Source organism: Rana temporaria, chromosome 2 (assembly GCF_905171775.1).
Source record: "Rana temporaria chromosome 2, aRanTem1.1, whole genome shotgun sequence".
Classification (NCBI taxonomy): Eukaryota; Metazoa; Chordata; class Amphibia; order Anura; family Ranidae; genus Rana; species Rana temporaria.
Genome location: NC_053490.1, coordinates 132,377,685 through 132,399,268, shown reverse-complemented (window position 1 = coordinate 132,399,268; position 21,584 = coordinate 132,377,685). Strand labels below are relative to the sequence as shown.

The following is a 21,584-nucleotide window of genomic DNA, read 5'->3' as shown; positions in this document are numbered from 1 at the left end:
CAACAGCCAAACTTTCAGTATACACGCAATTACTTATCTTTTTATTGGAGTTTTTGCCTCTGATATTTCTTATGTAGTCTTTGATGGGCAGTCTTCCTCCTGCGTATGCGCTTCTTTTTTTAATATATATAGTTAAAAAAAAAAAATCTTTAAAAAAGCGTAAGCATATTAATATATAAACCTCACATAAAGAAGTTGCTTTTGGGTCCAACCAATACTTTTTTTTCGGATAAAGGGCTCTTTCACACGGAGCGGATCCGTATTGATCCGCCCCGTGTGTGTCCGTCTGCTCAGCGAGGATCATTCGTAAATCCCCGCTGAGCTGTCGGCGGAGACCGCCCTGTCTTTCCTCCGCTCTCCCCTATGGGGAATCGAATGAATACGGACCGTGTGTCCGTATTCATCCGATCTGTTCCGCCAGACGGAAGAAAAATAGGGTTTTCTTCCATCTGAAAAAGCGGATCTTTGCGGAGGCGGATGTTTGTGTACGTTAGCGGATGCTCAATCCGCTAACGTCTGCAATCCCATAGGGAAGCATTACAAGTAAACGGACTTGTAAAAAACGGACCGTTTGTCCGCCCGTGTGAAAGGGCCCAAAGAAATGTAAGGCTTAGAATGTCTGTGCCCCCACTGAGGGGATTTTCACCACTCACATCTATTTTATATATAAGAACATGAACTTTCTAGTACAGGAAGAAATGTCCTCAACAAGAAAAAAAATAAAGCTATAAATTCAAACATTTAAAAGGATAGGGATGAGTTGAAACCTGTCAGGTTAATTTCAGTCTGTGCCCTTATTGGGGGTGTTTTACCTCACTTCCTGTTCTGGTGATGGGTGTTAAGGCAGAAGTAAAGAGATTTCCCTACAGCAATTAAAACCCGACAGAGGCTATTGTGGTCTTACCTAAAAAAAAAGAAGGCTCTATTATGTCCAGATTCCTACAGACCAATTTCATTGCTAAATTTTCAGATTTTAAAAAATTGGCTAAAATTCTGGCCAATAAGTTTGAGTAGAATTAATACAGCCATATTATTAATCCAAACCAGTGTTTCGCAATTAGTCCTCAAGGCACACCAACAGGTCATGTTTTCAGTCTTTCCGTTATTTTGCACAGGTGATTTGATCAGTTTCACTGCCTTATGCTGGCCATACACTATACGAAAATTCGGCCGACATTCGCTCGTTAAGAAAGATCTTTCGTTTTTCGGCCAGTTAATGGGCACAAAATCAATAATCGTTTGGACGTTTTTGAACCAAAAAAGGAAGGACAAGTTTGGAAATTTTCTGCCGAACGAACGATAAATCGGAAGGTTAATGTGTTTCCCGTCCGAACTTTCTGCACTAGGTATATGTAAAAAAAAAAATTTTTATGTCCACTGAACGATTTATCGGTCATTACATGATGGCACTATCGTTTGCGCTCACGAACAAACTTTAGTTTTTTCGAAAGTTCGTTCGGACGATTTTTCGTGGAGTGTATGGCCAGCATTAGTAATTACCACCAACGTTTCATCTGAGGGAAATCCTGAAAACATGACCTGTTGGTTTGCCCTGAGGACTGGAATTGAGAAACACTGATCCAGACCAAACAGGATTTATACCGAACTCTTAAACTGATGTCAATATAAGGCGCACAATCTTGACTATTTAGATTCCTGTGGATAACTTGACAATTAGAGCGTTGCTGTCATTAGATGCCGCTAAGGCGTTTCATCGCATAGAATGGCGTTTTATGTGGGAAGAGCTTAGACATTTTGGCTTTAGGCGTATGCAGCACTGTCCCCGGAGGAGCTGCTGATTTGTTTTGGGTGGCACATTCACCTCATGGCTCTCAATTCCTAGGGGTGAATGGTGCATATAGCAGAAGTGAAGGAATGTCCGCAACAGGTGTCTTTTGCTGTGCTCTTTATTACCCAGCCGGGTAAAAACAATAAACTTGTGGTGAAAAAGGTAGAGTTGAAGGAAGAAGGAGAATAGCAAAATCAGGCGTAGTAATAGGGAAACAGTCCTGCTCCCACATTCAACACTTCTTTGCGCCACTCCTGCCCGAGTAAGAATAGCGTACCCGGACAGGCCTCTCTCACAGAAGGTTTGCTTTTCAGGGTCCTAGACTATGGAACGCTTTACCAACCAGCATTCGGTTGGAGGAAAACCACCTGACTTTCAGAAGACGGATCAAAACTCTGCTCTTTTGATGTCATGAGACACGAACAACTAGCGCCCAGAAGCGATTCAGTTCGCATGCGCCGCGCTTTATAAGTTTTTCATTCATTCATTCATTCACAGAACCGGCAGTCAGAGTATGGCTCGAACCTTTGTGGAGAAGTCTCTGCCACAGACCCTCCCAGAATGGATTCAGAGAGAAACCTCTGCCACAGGCCCTCCTGATTGTATTTACGGAGATGAACCTCCTTCGTGGAATTACGCCTGGATCTCCTAATTTCTTTCAGGTACCGACTGACAGGTGACCAGCCTCCCAGTGTCCGGATACCTCGATCCCTGGTGGATTGTGGAGACCCTATTGGATCGCCAGCCTCTCATTGGCTCTCCTCAGATGGACTCCCCACCGAACAGCTATACCGCTTGGGATCTTCAGGATTGGGGACCCAGTCGACCACTGGGCTCCCTGCCACGACTCAAATGTTTCGGACCCACATGGTCCCGAAACCAGGAACTCCACGTGGCACGCACGCCCCAGCCAGGTAGGCCATAACGCCGGGGCGTGGTGGTGCAGACACCCTAAAGCTGGATGCCGCACCCTTTAGGAAGAAGAACCCAGAACCAATGGTGTCTGTCCCATAAATACCCTTGCACAGCGAGGCTCAACCTTCCCGATTGGCTGCTGGGGAAGAGCACCCAAACCTTGACTCCACCGCTGCCACCTACTGCCCTGGGGTGGGAAGGACACCCCAACACAACAGAATGAGCCCACAGCACAGGCAAGCTGAGACAGAGACCCAATTTAAACATTTTAACCAGATCAGAGTTTAACTACACTCTGATCTATTTCTAAATTTAAATAGCACCGGTACTTTGAAGTAACCAGGCGCTACACATACTTTCTGTGGTACTTTCTTGGGTTAAGCCAAAGACAAAAGACTAACACACAGCTCCTTTCTCCATCTGCAACGTAGAGAGCGTCCTGACTCTCCTGCAGTCCAAGGGAGGGGGCGAGCACGACACTCCACACCAGGGAGAAAGCCTCGCATTGCTGTGTGGAGTTACAGACAGAACAGGAAGTGAGGATTTCTCAGAAGAAATAAGGACATTTAAAAGCGAAATCAAAGGATGAGGTAAGTGAAGGAGGACTGCTCTAAGGTAAAGGAAGCGATTTAGGATTTTTTTTCAACTTTACAACCCCTTTAAGGGCCGGATAAAGGCAAGCAAAAGGCCACATCCAGCCCCAATGCTGCAGTTTAGAGACCACTGCTATAGTGCCTCTGGCTGCTTTGTTGAGATGAAGGAAAAGGTTAGAGGCTTCTGTAGAGACAAACATGAAAAAAAAAAATCTCTCTATGCAGACGATATGCTGCTATATCTGCCTGATTACTGCAATGTCTGTCATAGAAAAGTTTTGTTACTTTTTCCAGTCTTACGATCAACTGGGAAAAGTCTATAATACTCCCATTGGACCCCTCTGGGACCCTCTCCCTCCTGCAGAATCATAGCTTGAGGTGTATGGAAAGGTTAAGCTTCTAGGGGTGGTTATCTCTACTCTTAAGGAATCTGTCCCCTATAATTTGCTACCACTACTTAAAACAATTTAGATCTCAGAGTAAAGTATGGTGTAAGTTGCCAATCTCTGTGGCAGGCCGTACCAATCTCTTGAAAATGATTTGGATGCCACAATTAACGTATTATTAACATAACTCGCCCTGCTGGATTCCACCGAAAAATATTTGAAGAAACTTGCTAAAAAAAATTTAGAACCTGATATGGGCTAATAAGCCCACAAAAATGATATACGAAGATTTACAATATCCAAATGATCAAGGGGGCTTTCAGCAGCAAATCCCTGGTTACGTTTTCAATTGGCCCAACTCCAACATCTTGCAGGCTGGGAAAAAGATGGTCTTCATATACCCTCTTATAATAAACTCAGTTCTCTATTTCACAATGACAGCCTTTTATTGGCCTTGGATTCATCTACTCCTCCTTTTAATCATAATACTTATCCTACATTATTTAACCCACAGCGCTGTCACCTTTTTTTAAACCCCAACCCAAAATTAATACCTGTGCAACAACCTGTATCATAAATACCAATGACTAACGTTATCCTATATAGGACTGCTGCTGTTAACCAAAAAACTATATAGTAGCTGCTTGTCACAAATTAACTAAATAAGTGCACAGCGCTGTCCCAAAACAGTATCACTCCAATTTCCCCATCAGTACAACAAGATATGTATATAAGTGATCAAACAGTATACATATACTAAGTAATCAAACAATATACATATAATCAATATACTGTATAATAAAAGTGCACGTATGATTAGTCCCACAAAATAGTTCATATTAAACTGCTTCATAGAAAGTGCTTCTTAAAAGACAACAGTACTCCAGTGCAGCTTCTGTGCTCTTAGTGCTTCATGCAACACTCTGTGCTTTCACTCACTCACCAGATATCATTGACCTTGTGCTTTTCAGCTACAAAGTCTCCATGGATATCACCCTCCTGTGTCTTGGCAGGAATGATCAGCTTCTCCTCTCCTTCACCGATATGCTCTCCTAGTGCTCTATTGTGCTGCACTATTCAGATCTGCATACCTTGGACACCCTACAGGGGAACAAAAGGGGGATCCCATCCAGGTTTCTGGATCAGGTGGGATTTTCCAGGTGTGATAAATGTCTGCAGATCAGAGTGGGATCCTAGGAGATGGAGCATTCTATGGGTTCTCGCATCCTGTGCACTCCTCGCTCTAATTCATCTCCCCTCTGCCCGTCTATGGGGGGGGGGGGGGGGTGCTCAGCTCAGCTCTGCAATCCTCTGCAGCCAGGGAGCATCTGGGGCTCTGCAGAGGCTTCCCGACTGCAGAGGCTGTTTACGGTTTGATCACTTATATACATATCTTGTACTGATGGGGAAATGGGACGAATACTGTTTTGGGACAGCGCTGTGGACTAATTAGTTCATATTCATCCTACATTCTATTTTATTTATAAGGTCTGACAATCCATAAAAAAAAAAAATGCTGGATTAATAGTGTATACCATTATGGTCACACAGAACACTCTGAAGTTTTTTGTCTGGAAGGTTTTTTTCAGCTGGAAACGCTCTGGGATTAATACTTTCGTGCAGTTGTACTCCGAGGGAGTTCTGAAAACCTATCAGCGGCTCTGTATGAACTTCAGGATCGGAAGTATTTTTTCCCCATCACCTAAAACAAAGACGTGCTCTGAAATTCCAAAGTTTGGTCCCGAACGCCTCTTTTTTTGTAACTCCCATCTTGGACAGTGTACCTACATGTAGGCAGAAATGGGAGTCGGATGTTGACGTGGCTATAGGAGACATAGTTACCTAGTTGGTAAAAAAAACACCACAGTCCCATATACACAATCATATACAAACAGTTGATCCAGAGGAAGGCAAAAAAAAAAAAAAAACAGCAAAGCATGATCCAATTTGCTCCAGTAGGGGGAAAAATCTATCCTGATCCCCCGAGAGGCAATCGGATATTCCCTGGATCAGCTTTACCTATAAATGTCAGTACCCAATTATATTATGTACATTTTGGAAATAATCCATGCCTTTTTTTAAGCAAGCTACTAAGCCAGCCAGAACCACCTCTTGGGGAAGTCTATTTCACATTTTGACAGCTCTTACTTTGAAGAACCATTTCTGTATTTGTATATAAGTGATCAAACCGTATACAGCCTCTGCAGTTGGGAAGCCTCTGCAGCGCTCCAGATGCTCCCTGGCTGCAGAGCATTGCAGAGTTGAGCCGAGCCCCCCCCCCCCCCCCCAATAAACGTGTATTTGGAGATTAAATCTCTTTTCCTCTAGATGTAAAGAGTCCCCCTTGTCCTCTGTGACGACCTTTCAGTGAATAACTCAACACCAAATTCACTATATGGGATCAAACAATGAAGAAAGTTCAGTTGGTCTTTGTCTCCAACTCAAAGAGTCACCCAACTCTTCATCTTGCATAGGTCCTATCGAACCCCAGAACTGCTGCATAGGATAGGTAGGAAAGAATCCCGAATGTTCAAGATGTGCCTAATCTCCTAGCTCTTTTATTCACTTGTTTTGGAGATGTCCAAAATGACACTGGTATTGACAGGATGTAATAGATGTGATAAACTCAGTTTATAACACTGTAAATTCCAGATCCCGTTCTATGCCTATTAGGTTATATAAATCCCAACAATCTAGAATATGATCAGGTAGTGGCTGTTATAAGATCATTTTTTATGGCCTGTAAGTTGATAGCCTGTTGGGTCTTGTCCAACCCTCCTTCCCTGGGGGACTAGACCCTGGAATGGATAAACATGTTAGGTTATACTTGATATTAAAATAAATGTGTTGTTAACACTTTATCAGCCTAACTAAGCATTAAGAAAAAGAGAGGGAGAGACAGAGGGCCATATTCTCAGTGAAGTTACGATAGAGTAAGTCAGATACTCCATCGTAACTCCCTTTTTTGGCCAGTGTATCTATGCTCCTGATTCTCAGAATCATTTTTGCATAGATACACTTAAGATCCGCCATCTGTAAGTCACTTACACTGGCGGATCTTAAATGCAATGACGCCGGCCGCCGCTAGATGGCATTTACGTGAAGGAGTCATTTGCATATGCAAATGATCCTTCTACGCCGATTCCCGAACGAGTTCGCGTCGCGTAACCGTCGCTAACGTCGTTTGCGTAAGCGGAAATTTAGTCCTGCTATATGGAGGATTAAATTTCCGCAAGTCTCGCGTAGGCCATGTTACGGATGGCGTCGGGTCCCTGTCGTGTTTTTTTCGTCGAGTACGTCGTTTACGTAAGTCGTTCTTGAATACGACTTTACGTCAATGACGCACACGTCGGCGTCATTGACGTTTTCCGCCGAGAACTGGAGCATGCGCACTGGGCTTTTTGCAGCCCAGCGCATGCCCAGTTCTTTCGCATCGGGGGCGCGCTTCATTTGAATAGAAGACGCCCCCTTGGAGATCCGCCAGGCTACGCCGGGACACTTACACTCCGCTGTCCCAACTTATGGAGCAAGTGTTTGGGGAATACAACACCTGCTCCAGTAAGTTGGGACAGCGGAGTGTAAGTGCCCTAAGCGCAGCAGGCGGATATTTTTCGAGAATATGGCCCAGAGAGAGGAGAGGATATGAAAAAAGGGAGTGAAAGTCAATTTCTTGTTCTCGGGGGTTCATTTGTTGGTCGTTTTATTTGTATATGTTTGTTATGTGATAGGAAAAAAATTAAATCCGATTAAATAAAAAAACAAAAAACCTGACCTATAATCTTTGCCTGATCTATTGAAAATTTAAAATAACACTTGGGTTGGAGATGTTCATAAAAATGAACCTATCTTTATTTTAAAAGTGCCAAACAGGAGTGCTAAAGAGCAGGCATCAGTACCTCTGACTCCCAAGATCATTCAGGTTCCTTTACCTCCATCAACCTGCTTTGGTTTTGACATTGACTTGTATGGTGAGGGAAGAAGTTCTGACACAAACAAAAGCCTGCCGACATAGGTCCCCCCTTATGCCTTTCTCTTGCAGGGTTTTTTTTTTTTTAGAAAATGTTTAAGAGGGTTTACCTTCTCTTTAACCACTTGAGAACCGCGCTATAGACGAAAGACGTCCACAGCGCGGCTCTCAACTGCCGGGTGGACGTCCCCGGACGTCCTTCTGTTCACATTCCCCCCGCATGCCACGCAGCGGGGGGAAACTGTGCCTGCCGTGTCACGTGATGCCGATCCGCGTGCCTGACGGCCGCGATGTCCGCCACGTACTCGCGATCGGCAATTACAGAGGCAGGACGTGGAGCTCTGTGTTTACACACAGAGCTCCAAGTCCTGTCAGGGAGAGAGGAGACCGATGCTGTGTCCCTTTTACATAGGGACACAGATCGCTCACCTCCCCCAGTCAGTCCCCCCCACCCACAGTAAGAATCACTCCCAGGGAATACATTTAACCCCTTCCTCGGCCACTAGTGTTAACCCCTTCCCTGCCAGTCACATTTATACAGTAATCAGTGCATATTTATAGCACTGTTCGCTGTATAAATGTGAATGGTCCCAAAATAGTGTAAAAAGTGTTCGATATGTCTGCTGCAATATCGCAGGCCTGACAAAAATCGCAGATCGCCGCCATTACTAGTAAAAAAAATAAAAAAAATAATCATAAATCTATCCCCTATTTTGTAAGTGCTATAACTTATGCCCAAACCAATCAATATACGCTTATTGCAATTTTTGTTTACCAAAAATATGTAGAAGAATATGTATCAGTCTAAACTGAAAAAAAAAAAATTTTATTTTTTTTTTTAAACAAAATTGGGATATTATTATAACAAAAAAAGTAAAAAAATATTGTGTTTTTTTTCTACATTTTCTGCCTTTTTTTGTTTATAGCGCAAAAAATAAAAACCGCAGAGGTGATCAGATACCACCAAAATAAAGCTCTATTTGTGGGAAAAAAATTATAAAAATATAATTTGGGTACAGTGTTGTATGACCGCGCAATTGTCATTCAAAATGCATCAGCGCTGAAAGCTGAAAATTGGTCTGGGCAGGAAGGGGGTTTAAGTGCCCAGTAAAGAAGTGGTTAAGTGTAAAACTGTCCATGCACATAAAGGCCCAGATTCTCGTATCTGGGCGTAAAACTGTGCGGGCGTAACATATCTGGTTTACGTTACGCCGCCGCAAGTTTTACAGGCAAGTGCTTTATTCACAAAGAACTTGCCTGTAAAGTTGCGGCGGCGTAGCGTAAATCTCCCGGCGCAAGCCCGCCTAATTCAAATGAGCCGGGTAGGGGGCGTGGAGCATTTAAATTAGGTGCGTTCCCGTGCCGAACGTACTGCGCATGCGCCGTCCTGAAAATATCCCAGCGTGCATTGCTCTAAATGACGTCGCAAGGACGTCATTGGTTTCGACGTGAATGTAAATGGCGTCCAGCCCCATTCACGGACGACTTACGCAAACAACGTAAATTTTTTAATTTCGACGCAGGATCCACGGCCATACTTAACATTGGTTGCCCCTCATATAGCAGGGGCAACTTTACGCGTCGCAAATCTAACGTAAACGTCGTAACTTCACTGCGTCGACCGCGCGTACGTTCGGGAATTCGCTTATTTTGCCAATTTGCATACTCGACGGGGAAAACGACGGAGGCGACACCTAGCAGCGAAAAAAAAAAATGCATTTAAGATCCGACAGCGTAAGAGCCTTACGCCTATCGGATCTAATGGATATCTATGCGTAACTGATTCTAAGAATCAGTCGCATGGATACGACGGCCCAGATTAGGAGTAACGACGGCGTACATTGCGTTGCGCCGTCGTAAGCCCTTTGAGAATCTGGGCCAAAATTCTTTGTGGGTGGCCTTGATGGCACCCTCGTGCCTGACATTCTTCTTTTTTTTTTTTTTTTTAAATGAAGACCTTCCAGGTATTTTGACAGCCAGCGCCTCCGGCAGTCAGAATACAATAGCCGCAGCAGGAGATTTGTCAATGCTTTTCACATACATATCGATAACTATATTTTGTACTACACATTATGAAAAACATTTCAGTGGCAATGTGACAGATTATCTGTTTGCAAATTATAGAAGGACATATTGCATGCTCAATGAAATCAACTGCCTGAATTTGAGATGCATGCGACATTCCTAAAGACAAGCAGGCCTGGACCTCTCTCTCTCCTGCAGAGCGAGTGGAATTATTTAGCAATGAAGTGTTAAATGAACATGAGCGCAGCTCACTTTGAGAAGAAAACTGCAAGCACCAACTGGTTACTTCTTGGGAGTAGGTGAGTGAATGAGTCACAGCTCTGCTGTGTACAAGCTGTATTGCCGCTTCAAGAATGCAAACAAAGCCAGTAACATTATTAATGGAGACGGTTGAGAAAGTATACTGGCAATTCAAACCATATGCCTGTACTACTTCTATGCACCAAGGGGTGCAATCAGCATGAGTTCTTGATGCAACACAATCATGCCGTGTATTGTGAAAATATCAAATACAACAGCATAACTCTGTGTCAGTGATAAAAGAACATAATCTTGCTAGTAGATTTCTTTCAAGGTTCCTTGTGACAATGTTCCCATAGAAATACACAACATAAAATGATATCCATGGCCTTGCAGCTCTCTCTCTAGAATGGGGAATATTTGAGTCAAACTAAAAAAAAAAAAAAAAAAAGAAAGCGCACAAGCCTTGTGCAAGATCTTTTATGAAACTATTTTTTAAATGTTCGCTTTTACTCACAAAAGATGCTTTGCAAAAAAATAGTGTAATCCAGCACATCCATTCAGATGATAGCTCACTCTACACACTGGATACAAGTGACCCATCGTCCACTTTATCTCACACACAGCTAGTGCCGTTTACAGCAGGTTAGCTACCATCCCATGCGGCCCTCGACCATACTGGAGGCCCTTGCTTAACATGTGAGATGTTGAATAACATCATACAGCTCTGGTGAAGTGGGGTTACCCTCAAAACACATCAGCACCTGTATGGTAGTATGGTAGTGACTTCAGAGAATGCCTATCAGATGTTTGGCTCAAGGAAATGATCATTATTGGTAGAATAGGGAATAGGCGTGCGCACACGCAGTGCATGTTGGCGCTAGATGGGCTATTTAAGGATGATTATCCTCATTTAAGTGCTGACTGGCCCTTTAGCTATTCCCTACATCCTTCTACTACTCTGCGTGTTCCTTTGTTGCTGGCCAGGCTTGCCTCGGACCTGAACTTGGATCCTGATTCTGCCTTGTTGCCAGTTTCTGACCTTGCCTTATGATTCTGTACCACGCTGCCCACCTGCTGCTGACCTTGGCTATCCCTGTGAACACACTCCTGTTCCTGGCTGCGTTTCCACATCCTGGTTGAGTGCCTACCTGGCTGTCATCTGTATCAGCTCTGCTCAACACAGTGCGCTCCTGTTTCAAGTCTGCTGGGAGCTCTGACAAGCCTTGCATCTGAAACTCCCACAGCACTGTGCTGGCAGAGTGGCCGTAGGGAATCTACCTGGCCAGCAGAACACAATGATTACTGCTAGCGGCTAAAGCCACCAAAAGTAAATTGCATTCAGGCTGGTTGCATTCAAGTTGATCAATGGATTGACTACAACCGGCCTGTCCATAGATGGATCGAATCTCGGCCAGTCTCCACTGAACCGGCCGAGATTTGAGGAACATTATTCTGCCCATCTTTACTTCCGAGATACTCTGACTCTCTATGGTGCCCTGTTTAGACCCAGTCATGTTAATGAATTGTTGCCAATTAACCCAATTAGTTACAAAATTCTTCTAGCTCTGCCCCCGGCGCGATCTCCGTGACCTTGCCCGCGGGACCTATGGACTTGATGTCCGCTGGTGTCCCGTGATCGGGTCATGGAACGGCAGAACGGGGGGAAGCCTGTGTAAACAAGGCATCTCCCTGTTCTGCCTGGTGACATGTCACTGATCGTCTGCTTCCTCTCATCGGAAGCAATGATCAGTGACATGTCACAGTAAGCCACACCCCTAACAGTTAGATTCACTCCTTTGGACACACTTAACACTTTCCGGCCCCCTAGTGGTTAACCCCTTTACTGCCAGTCACATTTATACAGTAATCAGTGCATTTTTATAGCACTGATCGCTGTATAAATGTGAATGGTCCCAAAATAGTGTCAAAAGTGTCCACAATAATGTCGCAGTCACGAAAAAAAAAAAATCGCAGATCGCTACCATAACAAGTAAAAACAAAACGATAATAAAAATGCCATAAAACGACCCCCTATTTTGTAGGCGCTATAACTTTTGCGGAAACCAATCATTATACGCTTATTGCGATTGTTTCTTACCAAAAATATGATGAAGAATACGTATCGGCCTAAACTGAGAAAAAATTTGCTTTTTAAAAAAAAAAATGGGGATATTTATTATAGCAAAAAGTACAAAATATTGCTTTTTTTCAAAATTGTTTGTTTATAGAGCAAAAAATAAAAACCGCAGAGGTGATCATTGTTTGGGAGCCACGTCGCACGACCGCGCAACTGTCAGTTAAAGCGATGCAGTGCCGAATCGCAAAAAGTGCTCTGGTCTTTGGCCAGCCAAATGGTCCGGGGCTGAAGTGGTTAACAAAAGGAGTTTTACAATTTTCCAAAAACTTTTCCCATAAAGTAAACTAAAACACATCTCAATAAAACAACACATGGTGCAGCCAACATATTGCATCTCCTTCCTCACCTCAGGAGGAAGCGCACTATTATTCGCTTTCTATGTCACTTTAATCTTGAATGATGGATTAACTTGCTTTTCCATGCAGATGTCAGCAGAAGTATCTATGGCACTTAACAAAGATGAAGCAAATAATAATTACGTTAATTACCACACAGATTTTGACATCAGCATATGTTTCATTATGTGTGGGCAGTCCTGTTTGAAAAGAAGCACTGTGCCGTTTGTGCTATAAATAGTGAAAATAATAAAAATAGTAACAGAATAAGCTTTTGTATTTTAATTGTTTGACTGATTTACTTTAGAAACGCTGTTGGAATGAAATACGCCCACTAAACGGCTGACATTTAAAATGGAGCAGCAATCTTTATCAGACCATATTAAGCAGTAAATTCTATGATGAGGAATAACTGTGCACCTGATGCAGAGAACCTATTAAGCTACTGCAAAGGCCTCTATGGAACATTTCCTGACGGATACAGCGGCTGCTCACAAGGACGCTTGATTAGAAACGGCCACTACAACAAAACATACTCATTTTAGGAGTTACCCTCCACTGCGTCATCATCCTCACTGACACATAAACAACCCACACAAGGCACAGGCAGCCACAGCATCACACAGACAGCCTTAAAGTAACAGAGTTTCCCCTTGCTTATGTATATGAATCACTTGGCATCCTTTGCAGTAAACTGAAGTGCATTAGGTATCTTTGTACTTCATTTGGTTACTTTTTGCATGCATATATTTTACGCTACACTTTTCTTGTATAAATGTGTAGCGCCGGGTTACTTCCAAGTACCGGTGCTGGTCGAAATTTAAGGGATAATCAGAGTGTATGGACTGATTTCAATTGCAATGTTTGGTTAGGGTCTCTGTTTCAGCTTGGCTGTACTGTGGGCTCATCCTGTTGTTGCTGGGGTGTTATTGCACCCCGGGACGACAGGTGGCATCAGTGGAGTTGAGGCTTGGGTGCCCTTTTCCAGCAGCCAATCAAATAGGAGTGTTCTCGCTGGGCATGCTGGGAGAGGGTACTTGATTTGATTGATTGATTGATTTATTGGATTTGTAATGCGCCAAATACTGACCCGTCAGGGAAGCGTCTAAGCGCAGAAGACATACCTGTAAATAGATAAATCAAGTCAGGGAAAGAAAATAGAAGGAAAAGAAAAAAGGAGAGCACAAAAAAGCAAACTACCAACAGACGTCAATGAGGCGGGATCTTCTTCCGGTGTGGCACCCACCTTCAGGGTGGCCACGTCATGGCGCTCCGGCATTATGGCCTACCTGGTCGGAGTGTGCGTGCTATGCAGTGTTCCTGGTTTCGGGCCTAAGTTGGTCCCTCCGGGGAGAACAGACATCAATCATCTGGGCGACCTCCCAGATGACTATCCCCTTAGGCATAGAAATGCCTACTCCCGCAGGGAGAAGTAGATTGAAAAGATGGATTACAAGGTACGTACAGCATAAAAAACAAAACAAATTGCGGACTGTACTTGTTACAAGTATAAGGAAGTTGGTCAGATATACATGTTATTAGGGTGAACCTCCGCTTTAAGGCTGGCCATACATTATACAATTTTTTTGTACAACTTTCCTTTAGGAGGAATATGAGGTCTAACCTAATGACTTTCAATTTGTGCGAGATCAGGCAGGCCCTTGCACTACATAGTTGAAGGTAAATCTAAAGAAAATGTAATAAAAATATTGTACAGTGTATGGCCAGCGTAAGACCCCATACACACGTGCTGGAGAGAGGAGCGGGGGGTGACCAGGCCCCTGGGGACATTCGAGGCCCTTACATGTGTAATGCCTGTACCCCCCTGATGGCGGCCCTAAAAATGGGATATATTGCAGCTTACAGTCCTCAAATGTGGAGGCTACTATCGTTTTCATTTTCAGGCTATGAAAATTTCCACCAAATACAGAAAACATCTGTGGATCCTGCCGGAAATCTGGTGTCCTCGTTTCCTCTGAATGGAACTGATATATTAAAAAATCTCATCTTCCTTTCATGCTATTGTCTTTAAACTGATTCCACTACCCATCCATGTAATGTTGATAAAGCAAGAGGAAGATGTGTTTTCACGCCTGTCCCAAGGTGACAACCATGGCTCCCACCATATATACAGTGGATTATGTGAGTGTAGGCACACAGGTGCAGGAAGCTTGTTATTTGTTAGGCCACCAAATGAAAAGAAAGAAACTAAAACTAATGCAGCCACCACATCTAAAGGCTAGTAAGCTGCAAAATGTTACCTTTTTGTTTTGCGCTTTTGATTCAATTAAAAAAACTGTAGAAAAGTTGTTAAAAGTTCTAAGTGAAACCAAACCATCATATCCTTAACAGCCAAGGAAGCTGCCATTCTTAGTCTCTGTTTGGTCTCAAGTTGCCATGGATTGTGCACATGTGATCAGCTATGACATAAGCCATTTGATGGCCTGACTGCGATTCAGAGGTAACATAAGCACAATAGTAACTGTGGCAGATATTGTTCACGGCATGCCTTGAATGTAACCGTTTTGGAAATCGTTAAAGTGATTGTAAACCTCAGACACGAAATATAAACAAAGCATATACCGCTATTGTGTGTCTCAATTAAAAGCACTAAGGCTGCATTCACACTTCGGCGTACAAAATCGCGGCGTTTTGTCCCGCGAATTGCGGCGACAAATAGCGGCGTTTTGTACCGCGATTTGCAGCGACAAAACGCCGCGATTGTGAATGCAGCCTTCACCCCCTCTATGGAGATGGTTCACATCTCCTATGCCGAACGCCGAAAGCCGCCTGAAAAAAAGGTTCCGGGACTTTTTTGCAGGCGGCAGGCGGCAGGCGGCAGGCGTGGAGATGTGAACCATCTCCATAGAGGTGCATGTGTTTTCGTCCCTCTGGCGTCTCGGGGCTGCTGCGGCGTCACACTACAGGCGACAAAACGCCTAGGTGTGAATGGGGGCTTAGTGTCATTTCTGTCTGCTGCCTTATTCCTCTGCTATCAGCATGAATCACTTCTGACAAGTCTTCATGGCTTCATACACAGATGTCTATTGAAGTCGCACCCGAGATCGGCAAAAGTAGTGCAGGAACTACTTTTGCAAATCAGTGTGGTGCCACAAAATCCGCGTCACACCGTTTGGAACAGTGCCATTGCCGCCAATAGGCTGAGACTTGTAATGCAATTTTATCTTTCAAATCACATGACAAATCGTTCCAATGTGAACCTAGGCTTAAAGGAAAAAATATTTTTTGCTGAAATGACTGTTTACAGGGTATAGAGACATAATAGTTAACTGATTCCTTTTAAAAATTATTAAAAATAGATAAAAATCAATCATATAATGTACCTACAGTTTCAGTTTCGTTGCTGTGTGATGTACAGAGACACAGAGCCAATACAGGGCACTGATGGTTTGTAAAACAAAACTGATTGGTGCTGAGGTGTTTTAGACACACAGTAATCACACCTCCTTGATTAGTGACCACAGAGAGAAAGCTCCCATGACTTTTTTCATCAGGAAACAGACAACCAGGAAGTGTTCAGAACAGAGAAGGATCAGAGCAAAAACAAACAATGAGGACATGAAACCAGGACTGCAGTAAGGTAAAGTAAGCTATTTAGCAAAAAAAAAAATCCTTTAGTGACCCTTAAAGTTGATTTAAGATTATGTGTCAGTGAACATCAGTAACAATTACCTATTGTAGGGTTTACTTTTCCATACCTGATCAGAAACTGAGCAAATTTATCAAAAGCATAGAAATGAACAGTTTTACTTATAGAACTGGCTGAGGAAATAGTTAAAATTACAGATCAGATTTACACCCTTCACCATGTAGAAGGAATCTGAGGTAACTGGCGATAATTCTTTTATCACGTCAGTGAGATCATTCTTGTTGTCATGTAATCAGCAGATCATTAATCAGACTGAGGCCACTACAACCATAAAGCTGTAACAAAATGTTATGCTCTGAAAATATTTACAACGCTTAGTTAGATATATTAAATGCAGTTTACATAGTCGGGTTAAAAAAAAAAAGAAGAAAAAGAAAAGTCCATCTAGTTCAACCAATAAAAAATAAATAACAAATATCATCATATAATCCCATATACACAGTTCTATTCGCACAGTTGGTCCAGAGGAAAGCAAAAAAAAAAAACCCAAGCAAAGCATAATCCAATATGCTACAGCAGGGGAAAAAAATGTCCTTCCTGTTCCCCTAAGAGGCAATCAGATATTCCCTGGATCAACTTTACCTATACAGTGGAACCTTGGATTACGAGAATAATCCGTTCCAGGAGAATGCTCGTAATCCAAAGCACTCGCATATCAAAGCGAGTTTCCCCATAGAAGTCGATGGAAATAAAAATAATTGGTTCCACATTGACTTCTATGGCATGCAATGCCGCATTTGGCCATTGGTGGGGGGGGGGGCGCCGGAGAGCCTCAGAAATATTAGGAAAGGCTTGGGGACAGCTCTGCTGAACTCGGAAAGGCTTGGGAACAAGGGGCCAGATTCATAGAAGAAATACGCCGGAGTATCTACTGATACTCCGGCGTATTTTCAAATTTGCCGCGTCGTATCTTAATTTGTGATTCACAAACAAGATACAACGGCATTTGGCTAAGATCCGACAGGCTTACGGCTTCGTAAGCCTTCGGATCTTAGGCTGGAATACTTCGGCCGCCGCTGGGTGGAGTTCGCGTCGTTTTACAGCGTCGGGTATGCAAATTAGCTTTTACGGCGATCCACGAAGCTACTCGCGTGCGTTACGTCGTCGCAAGTCGTTTTTTCCCGTCGCAAAGTTAAGCCTGCTTTTTCATGGCTTAACTTTACACCAGCCATGTTAAAGTATGGCCGTCGTTCCCGCGTCGAATTTAACCACTTACCCCCCGGACCATATTGCTGCCCAAAGTACTTTTTGCGATTCGGGACTGCGTCGCTTTAACAGACAATTGCGCGGTCGTGCGACGTGGCTCCCAAACAAAATTGGCGTCCTTTTTTTCCCACAAATAGAGCTTTCTTTTGGTGGTATTTGATCACCTCTGCGTTTTTTATTTTTTGCGCTATAAACAAAAATAGAACGACAATTTTGAAAAAAATGACTATTTTTTACTTTTTGCTGTAATAAATATCCCCCAAAAATATATAAAAAAACATTTTTTTTTCCTCAGTTTAGGCCGATACGTATTCTTCTACATATTTTTCGTAAAAAAAAATCGCAATAAGCGTTTATTGATTGGTTTGCGCAAAAGTTATAGCGTTTACAAAATAGGGGGTATTTTTATGGCATTTTTATTAATATTTTTTTTTACTAGTAATGGCGGCGATCAGCGATTTTTTTTTCGGTATTGCGACATTATGGCGGACACTTCGGACATTTTTGACACATTTTTGGGACCATTGGCATTTTTATAGCGATCAGTGCTATAAAAATGCATTGGATTACTATAAAAATGCCACTGGCAGTGAAGGGGTTAACACTAGGGGGCGGGGAAGGGGTTAAGTATGCCTGGGTGTGTTCTTACTGTGGGGGGGGGGGGTGGCCTCACTAGGGGAAACACTGATCTTCTGTTCATACATTGTATGAACAGAAAATCAGCATTTCCCCTGCTGACAGGAACGAGAGCTGTGTGTTTACACACACAGCTCCCGTTCCCCGCTCTGTACCGAGCGATCGCGTGTGCCCGGCGGCGATCGCGCCCGCCGGGCACACGCACGGGAGTCGGGGGCGAGCGGGGGGCGCGCGCGCGCCTCCGGCGGCGCGTGTGCGCCCCTAGTGGCGGCTAATAGGCAGGACGTCATATTACGTGCTCTCGCCTAGGAGAGCCACCTTGTGGACGTATTTCGGCGGTGCGCGGTCGGCAAGTGGTTAAAACATTTTTTTTCCCGGCGTAAGTACGTTACGCATGTCGCCATTCACAAACACGTCGGGGCGCCGTAATTTCGCGCAAAGCACGTCGGGAAATTTACTAACGGAGCATGCGCAGAACGTTCGGCGCGGGAGCGCGCCTAATTTAAATGGTAAACGCCTCATTTGAATTAGGCGGGCTTGCGCCAGACGGCTTTACGTTACATTGCCGTAAATTTACACGCAAGTGCTTGGTGAATCAGGCACTTGCGCTGAAAACTTGCGGCGGTGTGACGTAAAGACGATACGTTATGCCGCCGCGATTCTTTCTGAATCTGGCCCAGAGTATTTGAGTTTTTCAGAGTATTCGGCTCAGTCACCCCTGCACCTCAGGCCAAATGCAGTAGTGCACACCGCTGTGGCTTGAACCCTGCTTGTTTTGAGAGACAACAGGCTCAAAAAAAAAAGTGCTCGTATTGCGAAACCCTCGTTAACCGCGTTACTCGCATTCCGAGGTTTCACTGTAAATGTTAGTGATAATGCAGTTCTATTATGTACATGTAGGAAAGAATCCAGACCTTTTTTTACAGCAAATGACTGAGCTGACAAGAACCAGTTCATATGCAAACCATGACTGACTCTCCCAATCTTTTTACAATCATTTCTGTGCAGTGTCTATATTCAACATCCATGTAACATCAGAATAACAATAAAACAACAAATAATAAAAAATAAATAAAGAATACAATTTGCTCTTGCTGGACCCACACACAATGACATTTGCAGCTACAGTAGCACACTGAGGTCACCAGGGACACAGTTGTATGGCCTTTTAAACCCAGTGACAAGTATGACCCCTGTCACCCCGTTTCCTTTGTATAAGAGTCATAAAACACTTACTTGAGTGAAAGGCCCCAGTATACTGTAAGAAAATCCCTTTTCAGAACGTTAACTCAAAATTTCATGCCTGGGGGGGGTAAAAAGATCATTTTATTATGAGAAAATAACCTTGGTCCAATAGCGACAGTCCTGCCAAACTATAAATGAAACCTTGAGATGAGTACAGAGAACAGAACTTACCTGCTGTGTGCTCAGATTATCGTCAGGCATTGTCCCAACAATCTGAAATTGAAAAAGAGGGACACCTGTTAGCACAAAGTATTTAGGCAAAGGACATACCCTGTCCATGCCTTAGTTACACGGAGAATAAAATAGTATTCAGTAAACAATGATTAAATCCACAAGTACATTTTTTCACCATTACTGTTCCCTTATACTAGATTTTTAAAATAACAAATGCAGCTATTTAAAGTATGACTGAGGGCCAATTAACACCAGCCCTGACCGCTGCAGTGCATTCATGTCCATTGTGTCATAGCATTAATGTGCCTTGCCTAGTACAAACCATCTATGTAGATGTGCTGGCATAAAAGGGCACAATTCATTTGGGCCCATGCACATGGGTCCTGCGGCCGCCCCTCCCCCTCCCCTTTTCAGGCCTGGCTTCTACTGGCAAAATTATATGGTCAGTATAGTAAAACACCTGATTGTTACTATAAAACACCTGTGCAATTTCTCCTGCTTCTAGTAAATTACAGGTACCTGGATAAGTGGGCTCTGACTGGTCCAGGTAGAGCAGGTGACCGCTGGAAGGTTCTGGATTCCGGATGGACCCTATATAAGGCTGCAGCTGCGTCCACTCAGGGCTGTTGGCTGGGTACTGGACTTTGATCCTGCGGGCCCGCCATGAACTCACTCCTGAGGGAACTCCTTGTGAGAGCAGAAAGCGCCGGAGGGGAAGACTGGATCCGCCGCTGCCTGGTCATGGAAGATTCGGCTGAAGAACGGACCGCGGATGTGGGAGAAGGATCGTCGGCGACACACGCGGCAACCGAGGAGGAACAGCGCCATGATGCCAGCCCTCCCACCTCGAGACCCAGACGCAGCTGTGCGGCGGAGCGATCTGTAGTCGCAACGCCTGAAGAAGAGGAGTCCCGGCGCCAGCAGGAGGATGCAGTCGCCACCCCTACAGTGAGGAGGTCTGGCCGAGGCAAGCGGGCCCCCTCCTCCTCCCCATGCAGACCTGGTGGAAAAGGGAGCCGTGGGCGGCGCACAGCCGTGCCTCCAGCTCCTAGCCCAGCTCCTATACCAGCTAGCAGCACACACCAGCCGCCAGGGCGCCACCTACAGGACGGAGGCCAGAACGCACCGGAGGCTCTGCAAGGTAAATTAACCCCTGCTCTCCCAGTAATGTTGCCTCAGGCTGCTTACAATGGTTCTGTCCCTCTGCTGGATTCTCTCCTTTCTTCTTTGTCTAAAATTGCAGAGGCAGTGGTGTCCCAGCAAAACTCACCTGCTGTACCCTCTGAACCTGCTTTACCTGTGAATAATTCTCCTGTTAAAGTGTGGTCTAATGTCAATATGCCTGCTTCTACAGTTATGCATACACCTGTTTTTACTAACACTTATCCTACAACAGAATTATTTAATCATCCTGTCCCTGAAACATCTGTCCGTGAGGTAATGCCCTGTGCACTATCACCCCTGGGTTTTCATTTAACTACATCTCTAAAAGAAAAAATTTGGAAAGGGGAATTCATTGACATGCTGTCTCTACTTCCCTCTGCCAAAGAATTTTTGCGCACAGACAGAAGGGTGGATGATAGGTCAGAGGATGATAGGAGGAGGCCGGTAGCCAGGTCCTTTTTTAATTGGCTGCAGGCCTTCTGCATCTTCGCTAGCGTAATGGGAGAAAAATTCCCGGATCGCTGCAGCGGCCTTTTCCAGCATGTGGAAATCATACTGGAAGCGTACAAAAGCTTTGGTGGTTTCGGATGGTTTGCATACGATGAATCCTTCCGCCAGAAGTTGGCTGTTTATCCCAGCCTGCAATGGGGCATGAAGGACGTAGGCCTCTGGCTAAATCTTATTGTCCCCCAGAGATCCGTCCCTCCGAAACCAACGCCTCAAGTCAATAGCACTGGCCAGTCTCCATACAAGAAAGGTTACTGCTATTCTTTCAATGAAAGTCAGTGCAAGTGGGGTAATTCTTGCCGCTTTAAACATGAATGCTCCTTCTGTTCAGGTCCACACCCCGTGGCAAAATGCTTTAAAAAGAACACCCCTACCAGCTCCCAAAGGGATATTTTTTCCAAAAGCCTGCACGCCAGTGAGGCTGGAAAACATGCTTCATTGGTTGGCAATCTATCCAGACAGGGTGAAGGCCAGCCTCTTAACTGAAGGTTTTAGGGATGGTTTTCCTTTACCAACTTTTACAGGTATAGGTTGCCAACCAGTTAAAAATTTGAAATCAGTGGACAGGTTTCCTGAGGTTGTCCGGGGAAAA

General features: G+C 44.2%; 1 protein-coding gene across 2 annotated transcripts in view; it reads right to left on the bottom strand.

Moving 5' to 3' along the window:
• The window catches only part of DGKA (diacylglycerol kinase alpha), a 275,733-nt gene that overhangs the window by 196,770 nt on the left and 57,379 nt on the right, over window positions 1-21,584 (bottom strand). For both annotated transcript variants that reach the window (XM_040341070.1, XM_040341071.1), the window contains exons 2-3: window positions 19,319-19,360; window positions 19,139-19,205 (exon numbers count right to left, since the gene is read on the bottom strand). The gene's annotated coding sequence lies outside the window, so the exon portion shown is untranslated. The remainder of the gene's footprint in view (window positions 1-19,138; window positions 19,206-19,318; window positions 19,361-21,584) is intronic.